Source organism: Notamacropus eugenii, chromosome 3 (assembly GCF_028372415.1).
Source record: "Notamacropus eugenii isolate mMacEug1 chromosome 3, mMacEug1.pri_v2, whole genome shotgun sequence".
In the NCBI taxonomy this organism is placed as follows: domain Eukaryota; kingdom Metazoa; phylum Chordata; class Mammalia; order Diprotodontia; family Macropodidae; genus Notamacropus; species Notamacropus eugenii.
In genome coordinates, this window is record NC_092874.1 from 325,608,233 (window position 1) to 325,630,343 (window position 22,111).

The following is a 22,111-nucleotide window of genomic DNA, read 5'->3' on the forward strand; positions in this document are numbered from 1 at the left end:
AATAAAAAAGGAAAGAAAAATAAATATGCTTGAAAATAAATTATGAAGGCAGGAAAAATCATAACTTTTCAAAATTAATTTGTAAGAGATAATTAAAAACATGGAAGAAGGAATGAGGAGAAGTAATCATCTTATGAATCTCACATATCAGTTTTTTGGGAAAAAAGGACTTCTACATACACCCAAAAGGTTTGATATAGAAGTGCCTTAAATTCAGAGGAGAAATGGGAAGAGACAGAAAGAAAGAAGTGGATGTTTTAAGTGAAATGGCATAATTGGCGAGTGAATTCACAAACAAAGCAATCTGTCTATATCCATCTTTCTATCTGTCTATCCATACATTCATCCATCTATCATTCTATCACTCTTACTCTATCGTCCTATATCTGTCTATCTATCTATCTATCTATCTATCTATCTATCTATCTATCTATCTATCTATCTATCTATCTATCTATCTATGTATCCAACAGCTACATTGCACAGTGAATACGGCACAGGGCTTGGAATTAGTAAGACCTGAGTTCAAATCTGGTCTCAGACATTTACTAGCTGTGGGACCCCAAATAAATCACTTAACTCTTTTCCCCTCAGTTTTCTCAGTTGTAAAATGAACCTGGGAAAGAAATGTCAAACCAATTCAATATTCTTTCCAAGAAAGTCCCAAACAAATTCATGGAGAATCAGACATGACCGCAACTACTGAACAACAATTTATCTATCTGGTGTATTCTCAGAGGGAAAGTATAAGTATTAAAGGGAATTGTTAAAGACTTCTTGAGGAAAGTGAAATTTTAATGGGAAAGAAACAAGGGAAGACACAATGTACAGATGAGGAAAAAAGAACTCCAATAAATGTAACTCAAGTTGATATCTGATATGTGGAGAGAGAAGAATGCCAAAGAAGTTAGTGTTACAAGACTGTAGAATAGGTAGATAGACATAATATATAGAAAGACTAGAGATGGGAAGTGACCAAATTACCAAAGGCTTGAAAGCCAAGACTTTATAGTTGATCTTGGAGGTAATAGAGAGCCACTCGGAGTTTATTTATTAGGGGGATCAGATTTTCTCTTTAAGAAGATAAATTTGATAAATGGATGTTATGGGCTAGACATTCTCAGAGGCATGGAAGCAGTGGAAAGTTCAGAAATTAGCAAATTTGTCAGTTCAGTTAATATAAAACACGTGAAAGGGAGTAACAAGCAATAATTCTGAAAAACTAAGCTGGAGTCAAAGTGAACTATTTTAAATGTAAAATTTCTATCATTCTTTCTCCAAAAGAATTTTATTTTATTGAATATTTCTCAATTATATGTAAAACATGGTCAATTAAAAAAGACTGAGTTCTAATATCTATCCCTTTCTCTAGCCCATCATCATTCCTTGAGAAGGCAACCAATTTGATATAGATTACACAAGTGCAGTGGTGTAAAAGATTTTTATGAATCTTGAGTATTATGAATGTTGCAATAGAAAACACAAAAATTACAATTATAATACATAAATTAAATATAATGCTTGATTCTGAATTTAGAGCTTATCATTTTTCTTTGAATATGGGTCCTTTGAAATTGTCGTGGATCATAGTCTTAGCCAAAGTAGTGAAGTTTTTCATAATTGACCATCCTATAATATTACTGTTTCTGTAACAATATTGTCTTGATTTTGCTCACTTCACTTGACAAAAGTTTTTTCTAAGTTTTCCCAGGTTCTTCTGGCATTACCTGGGTCATCATTTCTTATAGCACAATGGTAAATTTTTGGGTCAAAAATTGATGGGCATTGTTTCAATTTCCTATTCTTTGTCACCACAAAAAGGACTGGAATAAATATTTTTGTTCAAATAATTAATTTTCCTTGGTGTGATTATGTCCTGATTGGAGCCCCTCGGGAGCCAGAGCCATTCTTCACCTGCCTCATTGCTCTCCTTTCAACACTGCCCTTCTCTCCTCAGTATCACCACACCAATGGAGGACTCAATGGAAATGGATATGAGCCCCTTCCGACCCCCGAATTTCCTTTTCGGTTGTGAACTAAAGGCTGACAAAGATTATCATTTTACGGTAGATAATGATGAAAATGAGCACCAGTTGTCCTTGAGGACTGTGAGTTTAGGGGCTGGTGCAAACGATGAATTGCATATTGTTGAAGCAGAGGCACTGAACTATGAAGGCAATCCAATTAAAGTAACACTGCCATCTTTGAAAATGTCTGTGCAGCCTACAGTTTCTCTAGGTGGCTTTGAGATTACACCACCAGTAGTTTTGCAGTTGAAATGTGTTTCGGGACCTGTACATGTGAGTGGCCAGCACCTAGTAGCCCTGGAGGAAGATGCAGAATCAGATGATGAAGAGGAAAATGATATGAAACTCCTAAATATGTCTGGCAAACGATCTGCTCCTGGAGTTGGTAGCAAGGTTCCACAGAAAAAAGTAAAACTGTCTGAAGAAGATGAAAAAGATGATGAAAAAGATGATGATGATGAAGATGATGATGATGATGACTTTGAAGATGAGGAAAGTGAAGAAAAGATCCCTCCAGTGAAGAAATCTGTTCGTGATGCTGCAGCAAAAAATGCACAAAAATCAAACCAGAATGGAAAAGATTCAAAGCCATCCACACCAAAATCAAAAGGCAAAGAATCCTTCAAAAAGCAGGACAAGACTCCTAACACTCCCAAAGGACCTACTTCTCTAGAGGATGTTAAAGCAAAAATGTAGGCAAGCATTCAAAAGGGTGGTTCCCTCCCAAAAGTGGAAGACAAATTCCTCAGCTATGTAAAGAATTGCTTCCAGATGTCTGATCAGGAGGCTATTCAAGATCTCTGGCTGTGGAGGAAATCTCTTTAAGAAAATAAGTTTGGTCACAAATACGCTAGCTCCGAACCCACAGCCCATGAAATATCTGTAGAAAAGAGCTGCCAATAAATTCGTGAGCAGGAGAAGCCACATAACAGCAGAGCGGACAAGATTTTTGTTCCAGAGAGCCTGAAAACCTCTCACAAAAGGTTCTTTGCGCCCTGGACTGGGAGCCGAGCACAGCCCTGCCACGGCCCCTCAGTGCCGAGAGGAGCAGATTCGAGTGCAGAGTAGATCCCAGCAGGCTTCAGGGACAGAATCTCCAGCAGCCGCGCGGGTCCCTCCACTGACAGGTGACAAGGGTTGGTGAGAGGATCTCTTTGGTGGGTCGAGAGGGGAGTGGGGAGCCCCTATGACTCAGGCCCCAGCGGAGGTGGGAGCAGACCAGGGCTCCCCAAGCAGGCAGGAGCCCAGATCCATTGTTGAAGGTCTTTGCATAAACCCCCTGAGGGAACTGAGCCCGTGAGGCAGCCCTGCCCCTACCTGAGCAACTGAACTTGATCTCACACTGAATAGCAGCCCTGCCCCCGCCCAAAGTCCTGAGGCTGGGAAGCAGCATTTGAGTCTCAGACCCCAAGCGCTGGCTGGGAGGATCCAGAAGCAAGGTGGGTGTGAGGAGAGTATTCAGAGGTCAAGTCACTGGCTGGGAAAATGCCCAGAAAAGGGAAAAAAAAACAAGACTATAGAGGGTTACTTTCTTGGTGAGCAGGTATCTCCTCCCCTCCTTTCTGATAAGGAAGAGCGGTGCTCACCATCAGGGAAAGACACGGAAGTCAGGACTTCTGTATCCCAGCCCAATCAATGGGATCAGACCATGGAAAAGCTCAAAAAGAACTCAGAAAATTTTGAAAATTATGTTAGAGAAGTGGAGGAAAAAAAGAGCAGTGAAAGACATGCAAGCAAAGTATGAACATCAGATCAGCACCCTGCTAAAGGAGACCCAAACAAATGCTGAAGAAAACAACACCCTGAAAAATAGCCTAACTCAATTGGCAAAGGAAGTTCAAGAAGCCAAGGAGGAGAAGAATGCTTCAAAAGCAGAATTAGCCAAATGGAAAAGGAGATTCAAAAGCTCACTAAAGAAAATAGATCTTTCAAAATTAGAATGGAACAGATGGAGGCTAATGACTTTATGAGAAACCAAGAAATCACAAAACAAAACCAAAAGAATGAAAAAATGGAAGACAATGTGAAATATCTCATAGGAAAAACAACTGACCTGGAAAACAGATCCAGGAGAGACAATTTAAAAATTATGGGACTACCTGAAAGCCATGATCAAAAAAAGAGCCTAGACATCATCTTTCATGAAATTATCAAGGAAAACTGACCTGATATTCTAGAACTAGAGGGCAAAATAAATATTGAAAGAATCCACCTATCACCACCTGAAAAAGATCCAAAAAGAGAAACTCCTAGGAATATTGTGGCCAAATTCCAGAGTTCCCAGGTCAAGGAGAAAATATTGCAAGCAGCTAGAAAGAAACAATTCAAGTATTGTGGAAATACAATCAGGATAACATAAGATCTAGCAGCTTCTACATTAAGGGATCGATGGGCATGGAATAGGATATTCCAGAAGTCAAAGGAACTAGGACTAAAACCAAGAATCATCTACCCAGCAAAACTGAGTATAATTCCTCAGGGGAAAAATTGGTCTTTCATGGAAATAGAGGACTTTCAAGCATTCTTGATGAAAAGACCAGAGCTAAAAAGAAAATTTGACTTTCGAACACAAGAATGAAGAAAAGCATGAAAAGGTAAACAGCAAAGAGAAGTCATAAGGGACTTATAAAAGTTGAACTGTTTACATCCCTACATGGAAAGACAATATTAGTAACTCTTGAAACTATTCAATATCTGGGTGCTGGGTGGGATTACACACACACACATGCACACGCACACACACATAGAGACAGAGTGCGTAGAGTGAATTGAATAGGATGGGATCATATCTTAAAAAAAAATGAAATCAAGCAGTGAGAGAGAAATATATGGGAGGAGAAAGGGAGAAATGGAATGGGGCAAATTATCTCTCATAAAAGAGGCAAGCAAAAGACTTATTAGTGGAGGGATAAAGAGGGGAGGTGAGAGAAAAACATGAAGTTTACCCTCATCACATTCCACTAAAGGAAGGAATAAAATACACACTCATTTTGGTATGAAAACCTATCCTACAGCACAGGAAAGTGTAGGATAAGGGGATAAATAGGGTGAGGGGGACGATGGAAGGGAGGGCATGGGGAGGAAGGTGCAACTTGAGGTCGACACTCACGGGGAGGGACAGGATCAAAAGAGAGAATAGAAGTAATTGGAGGTAGGGTAGGATGGAGGGAAATATAGTTAGTCTTATACAACACGACTGTTATGGAAGTCATTAGCAAAACTACACAGATTTGGCCTGTATTGAGTTGCTTGCCTTCCAAAGGGAGGAGGTGGGGAGGGAGGGAGGAAAAGAAGTTGAAACTCAAAGTTTTAGGAACAACTGTCGAGTACTGTTCTTGCTACTAGGAAATAGGAAATACAGATAAAGGGGTATAGAAAGTTATTTGGCCCAACAGGACAGAGGAGAGGATGGAGACAAGGGCAGAGAGGAATGATGGAGGAGAGAGCGTAGTGATGATGGGGGCATTTGGAATGCTCGGTGTTTTGGGGTGGGGGGAGGGGACAAGGGGGGAGAAAATTTGGAGCCCAAAAATTCTGTGAAAATGAATGTTAAAAGTTAAATAAATAAATATTTTTTTTAAAAAAATTGAGTTTGAACAGTTTGTTAAAATTTTCCATCTTATTTTCTGTAACAGTTGATATCTGGCTCTCCTTTTTATAATGCAGAGTGAGAACTTTCCCTACCGTGTCTGATAAATGTCATCCATATTACTTTCCCAAGAATGCGTTGTCCAAAATGCCTGTTTAGTTTTCAAAGATGGAACTCCACCCTTTGCTTCATTTAAGTATGCATGGAATGTTATGTTAGGGCATAGTAGTAGCGGTGGTCAGACAAATGGAAATGATGGGGAGACAAAAGTATACATGTGAAATAAATTCAGTATTTTAATAAAGTAATATTTTTTCTTTAAAAAAAACAAATTACTAATTTTCTGTTTTCTTTGAACTCTTTGGGATCCAGAGTGGTTTTAATATGGTTAGGTCAAAGGGTATGCACAGTTTTCTAGCCCTTTGGGCAAAATACCAAATTGTTCGGACAGAATGGTTGAAATATTTCACAAAAACGGGAGTAAATTAGTTTCCCAATTGTTTAGTAGTTCGATTTTATTGATTTCTCCTTTGTTTTCAGAATTTCCAATTTGGAATTTAATTGGGAATTGTTAATTTGGTTTTTTTTTTTTGCTTTTTTAGTTGCTATGGTCAGGATAACACAGGACCTTGCAGCTTCTGCAATAAAAGATTGAAGGAATTGGAATATGATATTCTATAAGGCAAAGGATCTGGGACTACAACCGAGGATCAATTACCCAGCAAAGTTGAGCATATTATTTCAGGCAAGGAGATGGATATTCAATGTAATAAGGGATTTCCAGACCTTCTTGATGAAAAGGTCAATAGAAAATTCGATCTTCAAACACAAGTCTCAAGAGAGGCATAAAAAGGCAAGCAGGGGAAAAAAAGGATGACGTGTCATCTTCCTGAGTAGGCCAGTTTAACCTTATTGAATAATATGTTATTTTTCTTTCATGTTTAGCTTTTCTCTTCTGTCTTGTATTTGAAGATTGAATTTTTCTGCTCAGCTCTAGTCTTGCTTCAGGAATGTTTAAGATTCCCCTATTTCTTTGAATGTCCATCTTTTCCCCTAGAAGATCATGCTCCATTTATCTAGGTAGTCGATTCTTGGTTATAATCCAAGTTGCTTTGCTTTCTGGAATATCATATTCAAAGTCTTCCAATCCTTGAATGTAGAAGCTGATCATTTCTGTGTAATCTTGACTGTGACTCCTCGAAATTTGAATGGTTTCTTTCTGGCTGCTTGCATCATTTTTTTTTTGTTGTTGTTGTTGACCTGATAATTTTGGAATTTGGATAGCAATATTCCTTAGAGTTTTCATTTTAGGATCTCTTTCAGGAGGTGATTGGTGAGTTCTTTCTCTTTGTTTTTACCCTTTGGTTCTAGGATGTCAGGGTAGTTTTTCTTGATAGTTTCTTGAAAAATCTTCTCCAGACTCTTTCTTTTTTGATCATGGTGTTCAGGTCATCCAGTAATTCTCAAATTATTTCTAATGGATCGATTTTCCTGGTCAGTTGTTTTTCCAGTGAGGTATATTATATTTCATTCTACTTTTTTCTTTTGATTATGCCTGATTAAAAGTTGATGCACCATAGAGTAATTACTTTCCACTTTCTTAATTTTAATTTTTAAGGAATTATTTTCTTCAGTTTGCTTTTGTACCCACTTTTCCATTTCGTCCATTTCTACTTTTAGAGAAATTATTTTCTTAAGGTCCAAGCTGTTGACTTTCTCTTGTATAATGTTCATTTTTTTCCTTCTATGTCTCTTATTTGTTTTTTTAAAAATCAGTTTTGAGATCTTCTGAGAAGGTTTTTTGGATAACTCATATTCAACTTTGAGGTTTGGCATGTAGACATTTTGATGTTTTCTTCTTCTTCTGAGTTTGTGTTTAGGTCATTCCTGACATAGTTAGAGCTCTGTTCTGGTTTGTTTGGAGTTTTGATTTTTTTTTTTTTTTTGGAAAGTGAAATAAGATTTTTTTAAATTTATTTATTTTTCTTAATGTCCTACAATCACTACTAAAAAACTTAGATTTTTACATCTCCCACCCCCCCACCACCCCCATCCCTCCCCAAGACACCATACAGTTCTATATAGGATCTACATATACTTTCCCATTGAATACATTTTCACTATAGTCATGCTATGTAGACAAATTAAAATAAATGGAAGAAATCATATAACAAATCAAAACATAATACACACACACACACATATACAAACATAATTTGCTACATTGTGAAAATGAATTCCATAGTTCTCTCTCTGAGTGTGGAAGGCATTTTGCCTTAGAAAACTATTGGGAATGTTTTGTTTTGTTTTTTTTTAAATTCTTGCGTTATTAACGAAGTTCCAGGGCTACCATAAAAAAAAAAAAAAACTCTCGCACATTGTGGTCATTGCTGTGCATAAAGTTCTCCTGGTTCTGCTCCTTTCACTCAGCATCAGATCATATAAGCAATTCCAGGCCTCTCTGACATCTTCTTGTTCATTTCTTATGGCGCAATAGTACTCCATTACATTCATATACCACAGCGTATTTAGTCATTCCACAATTGATGGGCATCCTCTTGATTTTCAGATTTTGGTCATTACAAAGAGTGCTGCTATAAATAATTTTGTACATGTGGGACCCTTTCCCATTTTTATGATCTCTTGGGGATACAGTCCTAGTAGCAATATTGCTGGGTCAAAGGGTATACACATTTTTGTAGCCCTTTGGACATACTTCCAAACCTCTCTCGAGAATGGTTGGATGAGGTCATAGCTCCACCAACAATGGATTAGTGTTCCAACTCTCCCATATCCTCTCCAACATTTATCATTTTCCTGTTCTGTCACGTTTGCCAGTCTGACAGGTGTGATATGGTACCTCAGAGGTGTTTTGATTTGCATCTCTCTAAACAAAAGTGATTTAGAGCTTTTTTAAATGATTATAGATATCTTTAATTTTTTCCTCTGAAAATTGCCTATTCATATCCTTTGACCATTTATCAATTGGGGAATGACTTGTATTGTTGTACATTTGGCTGAGTTCTCTATATATTCAGAAAATGAGGCCTTTATCCCCGAGCTTAGGTGTAAAAATTCTTTCCCAATTTACTACATCCCTCTCAATTTTGGTTGCATTGGGTTTGGTTGTGCAAAAACTTTTCAAATTACTGTAATCAAAGTTCTTCATGTTACATTTTATAATGCTTTCCATCTCTTCTTCAGTAAAAAATTCTTCCCCTCTCCATAACTCTGATAAATACACTACTCCTTGCTCCTTCAGTTTGTCCACAGTATCAATCTTTACACCTAGATCGTGTACCTAGTGGGACTTTATTCTTCTGTACAGTGTCAGGCATAGGTCTATGCCTAGTTTCCGCCAAACTGTTATCCAGTTTTCCCAGCAATTTTTGTCGAACAGTGAGTTCTTATTCCAGAAGCTGAGGTCCTTGGGTTTATCAAACAGGAGGTTGTTATATTCCTTGCCCACTGTGTCTTGAGTGTCAAACCTATTCCACTTGTCTACGCTTCTGTTTTTTATCCACTACCAACTGGTTTTGATACTTGCTGCTTTATAGTACAATTTGAGATCTGGTAGCACTAGGCCACCTTCCCTAGCATTTCTTTTCATTAGTCCCTTTGATATTCTGAACCTTTTGTTCTTGCAGATTAATTTTGATATTATTTTATCCAGCTCTAGAAAATAATCATGACAGTTTAATTGGTATGACACTAAATAAGTAAATTAATTTAGTAGAATTGTCATTTTTATTATATTAGCTCGTCCTACCTATGAGTAAGTGATGTTTTTCCACTTAAATATGACTTTATTTGTGCCAAAAGTGTTTTGTAATAGTGTTCATATAGTCCCTGGGTTTATTTTTCAGGTAAACTCCCAAATATTTTTTAGTATTTACCCTACCTTTAAATGGGATTGCTCTTTCTATCTCTTGCTTCTGGACTTTGCTGCTAATATATAGGAATGCAGAAGACTTTTGTGGGTTTATTTTGTAACCTGAAACTTTGCCAAAATTGTTTATTATTTCAACTACTTTTTTACTTGAATCTCTGAAATTCCCTGAGTATATCATCGTATCATCTGCATGGAGTGATACCTTCGTTTCTTATTTGCCTATTCTTATTCCTTCAGTTTCTTTGTCTTGTCTAATTGCTACAGCTAACATTTCTAGTATCATATTGGATAATAGTGGTGATAATGGAAATCCTTATTTCACCCCTGATCTTACTGGAAATGCTTCTAGCTTATCCTCATTGCATATAATGCTTGCTGAAGGTTTTAGGTAGATACTGCTTATTATTTTATGGAGAGTTCCCTTTGTTCTTATGTTCTCCAAGGTTTTTAATAGGAATGGGTGTTGTATTTTGTCAAAAGCTTTTTCTGCATGTATTGAGATAATCATGTGGTTTTTGTTAGTTTTGTTGTTGATATGATCGGTAATGCTAATAGTTTTTTTTTAAATATTGAACCAGCCCTGCATTCCTGGTATGAATCCTACCTGATCACAATGTATTATTCTCGTGATAAGGTGCTGAATTCGTTTTGTTAAAATCTTATTTAAAATTTTTACATCTATATTCATTAGAGAAATTGGTCTATAATTTTCTTTCTCTGTTTTCTCTCTTCCTGGTTTAGGTACCAAAACCGTATTTGTATCATAGAAAGAATTTGGGAGCACTCTTTCTTCCCCCATTTTCAAAAATAGTCTACATAGTATTGGAATTAACTGTTCTTTAAATGTTTCATAGAATTCTGTTGGGATTGGAAGCTCAATTCCATGTGGATGGTCTCGGGCAGGTAAAAGTGGGACTTCTAAATCTTAGAGTCTTACGAGGCCCTCCATGAACAGCGGGGGTTCAAGAAGGTCAGACTGAGCTAGCTCAGCTAGCTCGAGTATTTCCGCCTCTCCCCGGGAGATACGTGATGGGTGGAGTCTCCCTGCCCTCGAGGTCGTCCCGGATTGGAGCACACCTAGTTACCTAACAGCACGGTATTGAGATGCAAACTGTGTGGCTGAAGATTAAGTAGGATTGAGGAAGCCTAAAAGCTCTCTTAGCACGTGTGGAGCCAAAGAGGATAGTAGGGCTCTGCTTCTTTTCTTTCCTCTCTCCCCTCCCCCTCTCTCCCCACTTGTACTTCTACTTCCAATCCCTTAAGCTTAGCCTCCTTAGGAAATCTCCCCCTCTTCCTCCTAAGGAAGATCCCCCTGCACTTGTAACCGATTCCCTGAAATAAAGCTCAACCCCTGTTCGACTCTGGAACGTCCTTTCTCTCATACGTGCATCCGACATGGCCAACCGAAGACCTCGGAGGTGAGGTAGGAAAGACTCTGGTAGCCTAATACAGGCCTCTAGGCCTGGCAGTTGGCGCCCCAACAGGGATTGGGAGCACAGATAATCCTGGGTGCTTTTGGGGTACACCCGGAAGGGGCTGTGAAAGAAGCGAGTCCCGAATCCTAGATTCGGAAGGAGAGAAAGTGGAGAGAAGCTTCCCAAACCCCTGGGAAAAGGGCAGGGATGAGGAATCAATTGCCAGTAATAAAGCCAGAGGAACAGGAGGTCTGGGCTGAGACACTTCACAGGGAAGGCAGGGAGGCGGGGGTCACAATAGAGTTAAACGACCTCCGAGAATTTTGTAAGGAAGGGCCGGAGAGGCCAGGGCGGGATTGGAATAAGAGTGGAAGCAGAGAGAGGGGAGGGGAGGACCCAGGCAAGCAGAAAGGCGAGCAGAAAGTTAAGGAGCATAAAGAAAAAATAGGTTCGGAGCTCCATCTAGTGGATGGGAAAGGCGAGGCAGGGGAGAATGTACCGTGTCTTCCCTCTGCGCCTCCTTATAGCACGCTCCATACTGGAGCGGATAGGACCTGCCTTAGCGGTCGCTCAGTACCCCGGCACTGGAAGCTCAAAGAAAGCCAAAGACCAGTGTGGGGAATAGGAGGGTGCCAAAATAGCTTAGAGACAATGCACCCAGTAAAGTGGGAGGCAGAGGATCGCCAAGGGACCGTATGGCCGTTGGTGATTCCAGGACTTAGTTTTAACATCTGGGGCAGGGACATTATGAGCCGCCTCGGGATGAGGTTATCAAATTTTTAGTAAGGGCCATTGTTGTTGCTCTGGAGTCCCCACCCTTGAATTGGAAGTCAGACACCCCGATTTGGGTGGAGCAATGGTCTCTGACTCCAGAAAAACTCCAGGCATTACAAATATTGGTTAAGGAGCAATTAGCACCCTGGAATGCTCCTGTGTTTGTTAAAAAGAAAAAATCTGGGAAAGTCAGGTTCCTTACAGATGTTAATGAAGCATTTGTAAGCACCTGGCAGCAGCTATACCTAAGTAAACAGCCACTATGCATTCTTATCAATTTTACCTTAAAGGCGATCCTCGCTAAACAAAGAAGGGGAAAAGGTCGCCTAACACAATCAGAGCTTGATACAGCTGTCTCAAAAAATTCACATACTACTCCAGCTATGAGACATTTTAAGATACTAATATGGGGTCCAGGGTATGTTTGTGTCTCCACAGGAAAAGGTGATGTGTGGATTCCCATTAGAAGGATCCGTAAGTGGGAACCGAGGTCGGAGATGGCGGAGACGCAGGAGGCGGAGACCCCGGAGAGCCCAGAGACCCCAGAGAAGGATCATACACCACCTAAGCCTGCTGCTGACAGCTTTAACCTTGCTGCCCAGAGAGGAGGCAGCACTCATCACAAACCCAGGACACTTGGGGGGAAGGGGTGACCAACTTTTCACCTGAATACCACAGGCTTGGCCATTCAGGCTTGGCCGTTGAGATCCATTTGCAAGATTAAGGGAGTGGTGATGTAAGGCGCCTACACCAGCTGCTCCTCTTAAAATATGCTTTGGGATTAGTTGATTGCACTTCCCCTGTTGTAACTCAGCCATTTAGTTTCATCTTTGTTTTATTTGATGCCTCCCTTTGTCAGTTGTGCTAGCTGCAGATTTCTGTGTGAATGAAGTCTTGTTGTAAGGTATTCATATGCTAAAGGCCTTCCTAATCCACTCAGTCTCCAGCCACTGTTTGCTCTAGAGCCAGGTGCGCTCCGCGCAAAACAAAGAAGGGGATATGTTGGGATTGGAAGCTCAATTCCGTGTGGACGGTCTCGGGCAGGTAAAAGTGGGACTTCTAAATCTTAGAGTCTTACGAGGCCCTCCATGAACAGCGGGGGTTCGAGAAGGTCAGACTTAGCTAGCTCGGCTAGCTTGGGTATTTCCGCCTCTCCCCGGGAGATACGTGATGGGTGGAGTCTCCCTGCCCTCGAGGTCGTCCTGGATTGGAGCACACCTAGTTACCTAACAGCACGGTATTGAGATGCAAACTGTGTGGCTGAAGATTAAGTAGGATTGAGGAAGCCTAAAAGCTCTCTTAGCACGTGTGGAGCCAAAGAGGATAGTAGGGCTCTGCTTCTTTTCTTTCCTCTCTCCCCTCCCCCTCTCTCCCCACTTGTACTTCTACTTCCAATCCCTTAAGCTTAGCCTCCTTAGGAAATCTCCCCCTCTTCCTCCTAAGGAAGATCCCCTGCACTTGTAACCGATTCCCTGAAATAAAGCTCAACCCCTGTTCGACTCTGGAACGTCCTTTCTCTCATACGTGCATCCGGCGTGGCCAACCGAAGACCTCGGAGGTGAGGTAGGAAAGACTCGGGTAGCCCAATACAGGCCTCTAGGCCTGGCAGAATTCACTTGTAAATCCATCTGGCCCTGGAAATTTTTTTCTAGGGAGTTCATTGATGGCTTGTTCAATTTCTTTTTCTGAGATGGGGTTGTTTAGATATTCAACTTCCTCTTCTGTTAACCTGGGCAATTAGTATTTTTTAAAATACTCATCTATCTCATTTAGATTACCAAATTTGTGGGCATAAAGTTGGGCAAAGTAATTTCTATTTATTATTTTAATTTCCTCCTCATTGGAGGTAAGTTCACCCCTTTCATTTTTAATATTAGTAATTTGATTTTCTTCTTTCTTTTTTTAAATCAAATTGACCAAAGTTTTATCAATTTAATTAGTTTTTTCATAAAACCAACTGTTGGTTTTATTTATTAATTCAATAGTTGTCTTAAGTTCAATTTTATTAATCTGTCCTTTGGTTTTCAGTATTTCTAATTTGGTATGTACTTGGGGATTTTCAATTTGTTCTTTTTCTACCTTTTTCAGCTGCATGCCCAAGTCATTGATCTCCTCTTTCTCTATTTTATTTATGTAGGCATTCAAAGATATAAAACTTCCCCTGAGGACTGCTTTTGCAGTATCCCATAAGATTTGATAGGTTGTCTCATTATTTTCATTCACTTGAATTAAGTTGTTGATTGTTTCTCTGATTTCTTCTTTAACCCACTCCTTCTTTAGCATTAGATTACTTAGTTTCCAATTGATTTTTGGTTTATCTTTCCAGGGCCTTTAATTACATATAATTTTTATTGCATTATGAGCTGAGAAGGATCCATTGATGATATCTTCCTTTCTGCACTGGATTGTGAGGTTTTTATGTCCTAGCACATGGCCAATTCTTGTAAATGTGCCATGTACCACTGAGATAAAGGTATAGTCCTTTCTATTCCCATTCAATTTTCTCCAGAGATCTATGATATCTACCTTATCCAGAGTTTTATTTACCTCCTTGATCTCTTTCTTATTTATTTTGAAGTTAGATTTATCAAGTTCATAGAGGGGGAGGTTCAGGTCCCCCACTAGTATAGGTTTGCTGTCAGTTTCTTCCTTCAGCTCTCCCAACCTCTCCTCTAAGAGTTTGGATGCTATACTGCTTGGAGCATACATATATGGTATTGATATTGCTTCATTGTCTATGGTGCCTTTTAGCAGGAAATAGTTTCAGTCCTTATGTCTTTTGATTAGATTTTTTTTCTGCTTTTGCTTTGTTTGAGATTGGAATTGCTACCCCTTCTTTTCCTACATTGACTGAAGCACAATGTATTCTGCTCCAACCTTTGACCTTTATCCTGTGTGTATTCCCCCATTTCAAATGTGTTTCTTGTAAGCAGCATATTGTTGGATTATGGCTTTTAATCCATTCTGCTATCCGTCTCCGTTTTATGGGAGAGTTCATTCCATTCACATTCACAGTTATGATTACAATCTATGTATTTTCCTCCATCCTCTTTCCCACCATTTGTGCTTTTAGCTCTCCTGTTTCCCTTCCCCTCCTCAATAGTTTTCACTTTTCACCACCTCCTCCTGCAGCCTTCCCTTCCTTCTTTTAGCCCTCCTCCCTTTTACTCCCCTTAACCCTTACTGCTTCTTCGCTCCCTTTTAGCTTACCTTCCCTTTCTTCCCCCTTCCCCTCCTGCTGCCTATGGAGCTTGTTAGGAGTATCTACTTAAGTTTATTGTTCCCTCCTTGAAACAAATCAGATGAGAGTACCTCTCAAACAATGCTCATCACCCCACCCTCTTTCCCTGTATTAGAATTTTGTACTTCTTCCTGTGATGCAATTTACCATTTTCTGCTTCCTCCTTTTCACACCTCCTGTTACAATCGCTTCAGCATACTTAAATCATGTTTTAAACATGACATCATTTGCTTTATACCCATTCCCTCTGCATATATCCTTTTTATATCCCATAATAGATGCACAATCTTCAAGATTAACAGGTATCATCTTCCCTTTTAGGGAGGTAAACAGTTTGCCCAAACTGAGTAACAAGTTTCCCGCCCCCCCCCCCGCCCCATTTACCTTTTTGTGCTTCTCTTGAGACCTGCATTTGAAGATCTAATTGTCTATTAAGTTCTGGTGTTTTTGTCAGAAAGGTCTGGAAGTCCTTCACTTCATTGAATGACTGTCTCCTTGCCTGAAAAGTTATCCTGAACTTTTCTAGATCATTAGTTGTAGTCCCAGCTCCTTTGCCTTACTGAATATTGGATTCCAAATCCTTCTATTTTTTAATGTAGAGCACAAGGTCCTGCGTGATCCTGACTGTAACTCCTCGATATTTGAATTGTTTTTTTTCTGGCTGCCTGAAGTATTTTCTCCTTCACTTTATAGTTCTGGAATTTAGCAATGATATTTCTTGGGGATTTGAGTTTGGGATCCCTTTTGGGAGGTGAACGATGGATTCTTTCAATGACTGTTTTGCCCTCTGGATCTAGCACTTCTGGGCAGTTTTCCTTGATGATTTCCTGAAAGATATCTTCAGCTGTTCCAGGAGAGCTGTTTGTGCACACACTGTGCTGTGGGCTATGGGCTCACCCCTGTGGAACAGATAGTTCCACTGCACCTTCCAGTCTGTACTGGGCTCTGAATCTGCCACAGTCTGTCTCCCACTGGATTCTGTACCTCCAAAATTTGGTCAGATTCTCCTTTCAGAGGTATCTGAAGGAGTTTGTCCAAGATCTTAGGTAAGTTGCTGCTCTCACTCTGCCATCTTGGCTCCCCCCCAGCCCCTCACTCCGAGTTTTGCTTATTTTTAACCTATGTCGTGACTTTTAAAGTTGAACTCTGTTCCTGGGATACAGACGCCACTGTTGCATGCTTCCTGTGGTGGGAGACAGAAGCCTAGTCACTGCCTTTCTGTGCAAGGGCTTTTATCAATCAAGAGTTTCTTTAGCTAGAAATAATATATGTATTTGTATTGTTAATGTGATTAAAAATCTTTCCCACCCATTATTGGGCATGTCCATTAAGGGGAGTTTGATTACTGAAGATCTGAAGTAACACTCACAGGTTTTGTTAATGAGACACTGGCTTTCAAGGGTTGGGATGTCCTCTGGCTCTAAAAAAAGTAGTAATTCTCTGAGGGTGAGGTTTTACTTTGGTACTTACTTTTTGGTAAGAAGATTTGAGTACCAGATGAGGACTCTGGGAAACTGCTAAAGACTCCCCTAGCTTTGAGAATCCAGATGTCATGCTTCCCTCTCTGGTAAAGATGGTCAGACAGCTGTACTTGCCTGTTGAATTATGGTCAGGAAGAGTGAGCCATTTCTGTTGATTACTTTGGGACTTACTAACTGGAAGTTTTTGTTTGGTCAGATGAGGATTCTGGGAAGCTGCTAAGAAGACCCCTGACTTTGAGAATCCAGATATCATACTTCCCTCTCTGGTAACTATGGTCAGACAGTTGGGGCCCAATTGTCTGTAGAATTCAGAAAGATGAAGCCATGTTTTTTTTTATCTTTTGATTTCTCTTTATTTTCTTTGAATTTCAGGGTGCTGACTCCCTGAACTAACTGAATTATATATGACTTGGTTAAAGTAATGATGCATGTGCTTGACTAAAGTGACTGCTAACTCCTTGAAGGCTGCCTTTCCTTTTCTGAATGCAGATCTAAGTACCTCTGATAGCAAGCTCCCCAGTGTATTTTGGGGTGCTTACTGATACAGTCATTTAACCCAGAGGTATCAACTATGAAGCCTATGGGCAGAAGCCCAAAAGAGATTGAAATGTAATTGGGAAATATATGATATTTTTAAATATAAGAAAATATAGATTCTAATGTGTTTTCTTCTTTTTTCTGTTCAATGTTATTCTTTTTTTCTATTTTGTATTTATTTAGTATTTAATTTTCCCCAGTTACATGTAAAAACAATATTTAACATTTATTGTTAAAACTTTCAGTTCCAAATTCTCCCCCTTCCCCCTCCTAATTGAGAAAGCAAGCAATTCCATATAGGTTATATATTTGTAGTCATGCAAAGCATATCTGGAATTGTCATGTTATGAAAGAAAAAGTAGATAAAAATATAAACTCAAGAAAAATTAAGAAAGTAGGAAAAAGATTGCTCAATCTATATTCAGTCACCATTAGTTTTTTTTTTTCTCTGGGAATGAATAGAATTTACATCCTAAGTCCTTCAGCGGTGTCATGGATCATTGCATTGCTGAGAATAGCTAAGTCAGTCATAGCTGATCATCCTAAAATATTGTTGTTGCTTTGTACCTATTAAATTTCACTTTGCAAGTCTTTTCCAGATTTTTCTGAGAGCATCTTCTTCACCATTTCTAGAGTACAATAAATTGTATCACAATTGCATGTCACAACTTATTCAGCCATTCCCCAAATGATGTGCATTCCCTCAATTTCCAATTCTTTACTTCCAAAAAGAGCTACTATAAATATTTTTTGCATATTCAGGTTATTTTTTATCTCTTCAAATGGTATACATGGTTTCATAGTCCTTTGGGCATAGTTCGAAATTTCTCTGCATCATTGTTTGGTAAGTTCACAGCTGGAACAAAAAAAGTACATTAATGTCTCATTTTCCCCAAATTCTCTCCAACATTTGTCATTTACTTTTGTTATCCTATTATCTACTCTAATAAATATGAGGCAATATACCTCAAAATTCTTTAACTTGCCTTTCTCCAATCAATAATGAGTTAAAATATCTTTTTCATGTGGTTATAGATAGTTTTAACTACCTCATCTGAAAACTGACTATATCTTTTTATCATTTATCAATTGGGTAATGGCTCCTATTTTGATGAATTTGACACAGTTCTCTATAAGTCAAAAAAATGAAACCTTGATCAGAGAAAAAAACATTCATTTTTTTCAGGTACTGTTTTTTAATATGTTCTTTATTTTTTCAGTTTTCATCGTGCACTTCCATAAGAATTTAAATTCCAAATTTTCTTCCCAACTCTCTCCAGCCCTAACCTCAGGAAAGCATGCATTCTATCCACCCCTTCTACCAGCCTGTCCTCCCTCACATCATGCTCCTTTTAGTCATGCCCTTCCCCTTTATTTTCCATTATGGCAAGTTAAACTTCTATACCCCATTGCCTGTACATGCTATTTCCAAGTTAAAGGCAAAAACATTTTTTTTTTCAAATTTATTATTTTCAATTTCCAACCATCAGTTACATAAGTTTTAAGTTTTCTCCCCCTCCCTCCCCAAGACATCATGGAATCTTATATGGGTTGTACAAATATATTCTTAGTAAACATATTTTCACATTAGTCACGTTGCATAGAAGAATTAAAACTAATGGGAGAAATCATGAGTAAAACTATATGAAACCAAAAATAACAAAAGAGGAAATATTGTGCTATATTCTGTGTTCTGACTCCACAATTCTTTCTCTGGATGTGGATGACATTTTTCATGAAGATTCCTTTGAAAATATTTTAGATCCTTGCCTTGCTGTGGAGGGCCAAGTCAATCAAACACAGTCTTCGCACGCTCTCGATGTTACTATGTGTAATGTTCTCCTGGTTCTGTTGACTTCATTCAGCATCAGATAGACATATCTATCCAAATATTTCTGAAGTCCACCTGTTCATCGTTTCTTATAGCACATTTCTTATAGTATTCCATTACATTCATGTATCACAACTTGTTTAACCATTCCTAGATTGATGGACATTACCTTGATTTCCAGTTCTTGCCCATCACAAAAAGAGCTGCTATAAATGTTTTTGAACATGTGGGCCCTTTTCACAATTTTTATTATCTCTTTGGCATACAGCCCTAGAAGCAATATTGCTGGGTCAAAGGGTATGCACATTTTTATAGTCCTTTGGGCATAGCTCCAAATTGTGCTCCAGAATGGTTGTATCAACACACAGTTCAACCAACAATGAATTAGTATTCCAGCTCTCCCACATCTTCTCCAACATTTAGCATTTCCCTGTGTTCTCATGTTAACCAATCTGATTGGTTTGATATGGTACCTCAGAGTTCCTTTGATTTGCATCTCTCTAATCATTAGTGATTTAGAGCATTTTTTCATATTACTATAGATAGCCTTAATTTCTTCTTCTGAAAGCTGTCTGTTCATATCTTGGATCATTTATTAACTGGGGAATGACTTGTATTCATGGACATTTGATTAAGTTCTCCATTTGAGAAATGAGGCCTTTGGCATAGACGCTAGTTGCAAAAATTCTTTCCCAGCATCCTGCTTCTCTCCTAATCTTGATTGCATTGCCTTTGTTTGTTCAAAACCTTTTCCATTTAATGTAATCAAAATTATCCTTTTTTGCACTTCATAATCTTCTCTCTCTCTTGTTTGGTCATAAATTTCTCCACTCTCCAAAAATTTGACAAATAAACTCTTCCTGGCTCCCCTAATTTGTTTATACTATCAGTTTTTAAACCTGTATTATGTACACAGACTTTATTCTGGTATACAGTGTCAAGAATTGGTCTATGCTGAGCTTCTGCCACACTATTTTCTAGTTTTCCCAATAGTTTTTGTCAAAAAGTGAACTCTTATCCTAGAAGCTGGTTCCCTGGGTTTATTGATCAGTAAGCTGTTATAGTCATTTACTACTGTGCCATGCGTACACAAACTAATCCACTGATAAACCCCTCTATTTCTTAGCTAGTACCATGTGCTTTTGATGACTATAATATAATTTAACATGTGATACGGAAAGGCCACCTTCTCTAGCCTTTCTTTTCAATAATTCCCTTGTTATTATGGAACTTTTATTCTTCCAAATGAATTTTGAAATTATTTTTTTTACATTTATAAAATTGTTTTTTGTTAGCATGATTGGTATGGCACTAAATAAATTAACTTAAGTACAACTGTCATTTTTATTATATTAGCTTGGCCTACCCACAAATTACAGATATTTTGCCACTTATTTAGATCTGACTTCGTTTGTGCCCAAAGAGTTTTGCGATGGTATTCATGTAGTCCCTGGGTTTGTTTTGGCACATCGACTCCCAACTATTTTATAGTGTCTACATTAACTTTAAATGGAATTTCTCTTTCTTTCTCTGGCTGTTGGGCTTGGCTAATAATATCTAGAATGTAGATGATTTACGTGGGCTTATTTTCTATCCTGCTACTTTTCCAAAGTTGTTTTATTATTTCAAGTAGCTTTTTCCTTGATTCTCTAAGTACATTATCTTATCATCTGCAAAAAGTGACAACTTAGTTTTTTCTTTGCCTATTCTAATTTCTTCAATTTCTCCTTTCATGCTAAAGCTAACACTTTGAGTAATATATTGAATAACAGTGGCTATAATATACATCCTTGTTTCACTCCTGACCTTATTGGAAATGCATCTAGTTTATCCCCATTACATATGATGCTTGCTGGTGGTTTTAGGTAAATGCGACTTGCTATTTTAAGGAAGGCTCCATTTGTTCCTGGATTCTCCAGTGTTTTCCATAGAAATGGGTGTTGAATTTGTCCAAACTTTTTCCTCACCTATTGAGATAATCACATGGCTTCTATTAGTTTTGTTATTGATATAATCAATTGTCCTGATCAATTTCTTAATACTAAACCCACCCTGCATTCTTAGTATGAATCTTACCTGATCAAAATGTAGTATTCTTGTGATAAGTTGTTGTAGTCTTTTTGTTAAAGATTATTTAAAGTCTATATTCATTAGGGAATTTGATCTATCATTTTCTTTGTCTTTTTTGACTCTTCCTGGTTTGAGCATCAACACCATATTTGCATCATAAAAAAGAATTGGTAGGACTGCTTCTTTGACAATTTTCTCAAGTAGTCTATATAGCATTAGAATTAACTGCTCTTGAAATGTATGATAGAATTTGCTTGTAAATCCATCCAGTTCTGGGGATTTTTCCTAGCGGTTTCATTGATGGTTGTTCAGCTTCTTTTTCTGAGATGAGTTTACTTCCTCTACTGTTAATCAGGACAATTTATATTTTTGTAAATATTCATCTATTTTACAAAGATTGTCAAAATTATGAGCACACAGTTGGACAAAATAATTTCTAATTATTGTTTTAATTTTCTCTTCATTGGAGATAAATTCACTCTTTCCATTTTTGATACTGGTAATTTGGTTTTCTTCTTTCTCTAGCTGATCAGAATGACCAAAGTGTTATCAACTTCATTCATTTTTTTTTCATAAAACTGGCTCTTACCTTTATTTATTACTTCAATAGTTTTCTTAATTTCGATTTTCTTAATTTCGCCATTAGTTTTCAGTATTCCTAATTTAGTATGTAATTGGGGATATTCAGTTTGTACTTTTACTAGCTTTTTCAGTTGCATGCCTAATTTACTGATTTCTTCTTTCTATATTTTATTCATGTTAGCATGCAGAAACAGAAATTTTCCCCTAAGAACTGCCTTTGCTGTATCCCATAAGTTTTGGTAGATTATCTCATCATTATCATTCTCTTGAAGGAAGTTATTGATGCTTCTATGATTTGCTGCTTGACCCAATCATTCTTTAGTATTAGATTATTTAATTTCCAGTTAATTTTTTATCTCTCTTTCCATGGCCCTTTGTTACATATAACTTTTATTGCATTATGATCTGAAAAGAATGCATTGATTATCTCTGCTGTTCTGCATTGTATTGTGAGGTGTTTATTCCTTAATCCATAGTCAGTTTTTGTCTACGTGCCAGGTGCCACTGAGAAAAACGTATATTCCTTTCTATCCCCATTCAGTTTTCTTCAGAGGTCTATCATATCTACCTTCTTAACTCTTTTTTTGTTTATTTTGAGATTAGATTGGTCAAGTTCAGAGAAGGGGAATTTGAGGTATACTTTTGTGTGCTTTTGTTATCTCTTTCTTCCTG

At 38.2% G+C, this 22,111-nt stretch overlaps 1 pseudogene; it reads left to right on the forward strand.

Annotated features, from left to right (window-relative positions):
* The first annotated feature begins 1,970 nt into the window (after positions 1-1,970).
* LOC140531598 (nucleophosmin pseudogene) lies at positions 1,971-2,723 on the forward strand (annotated as a pseudogene).
* Positions 2,724-22,111: the final 19,388 nt, after the last annotated feature.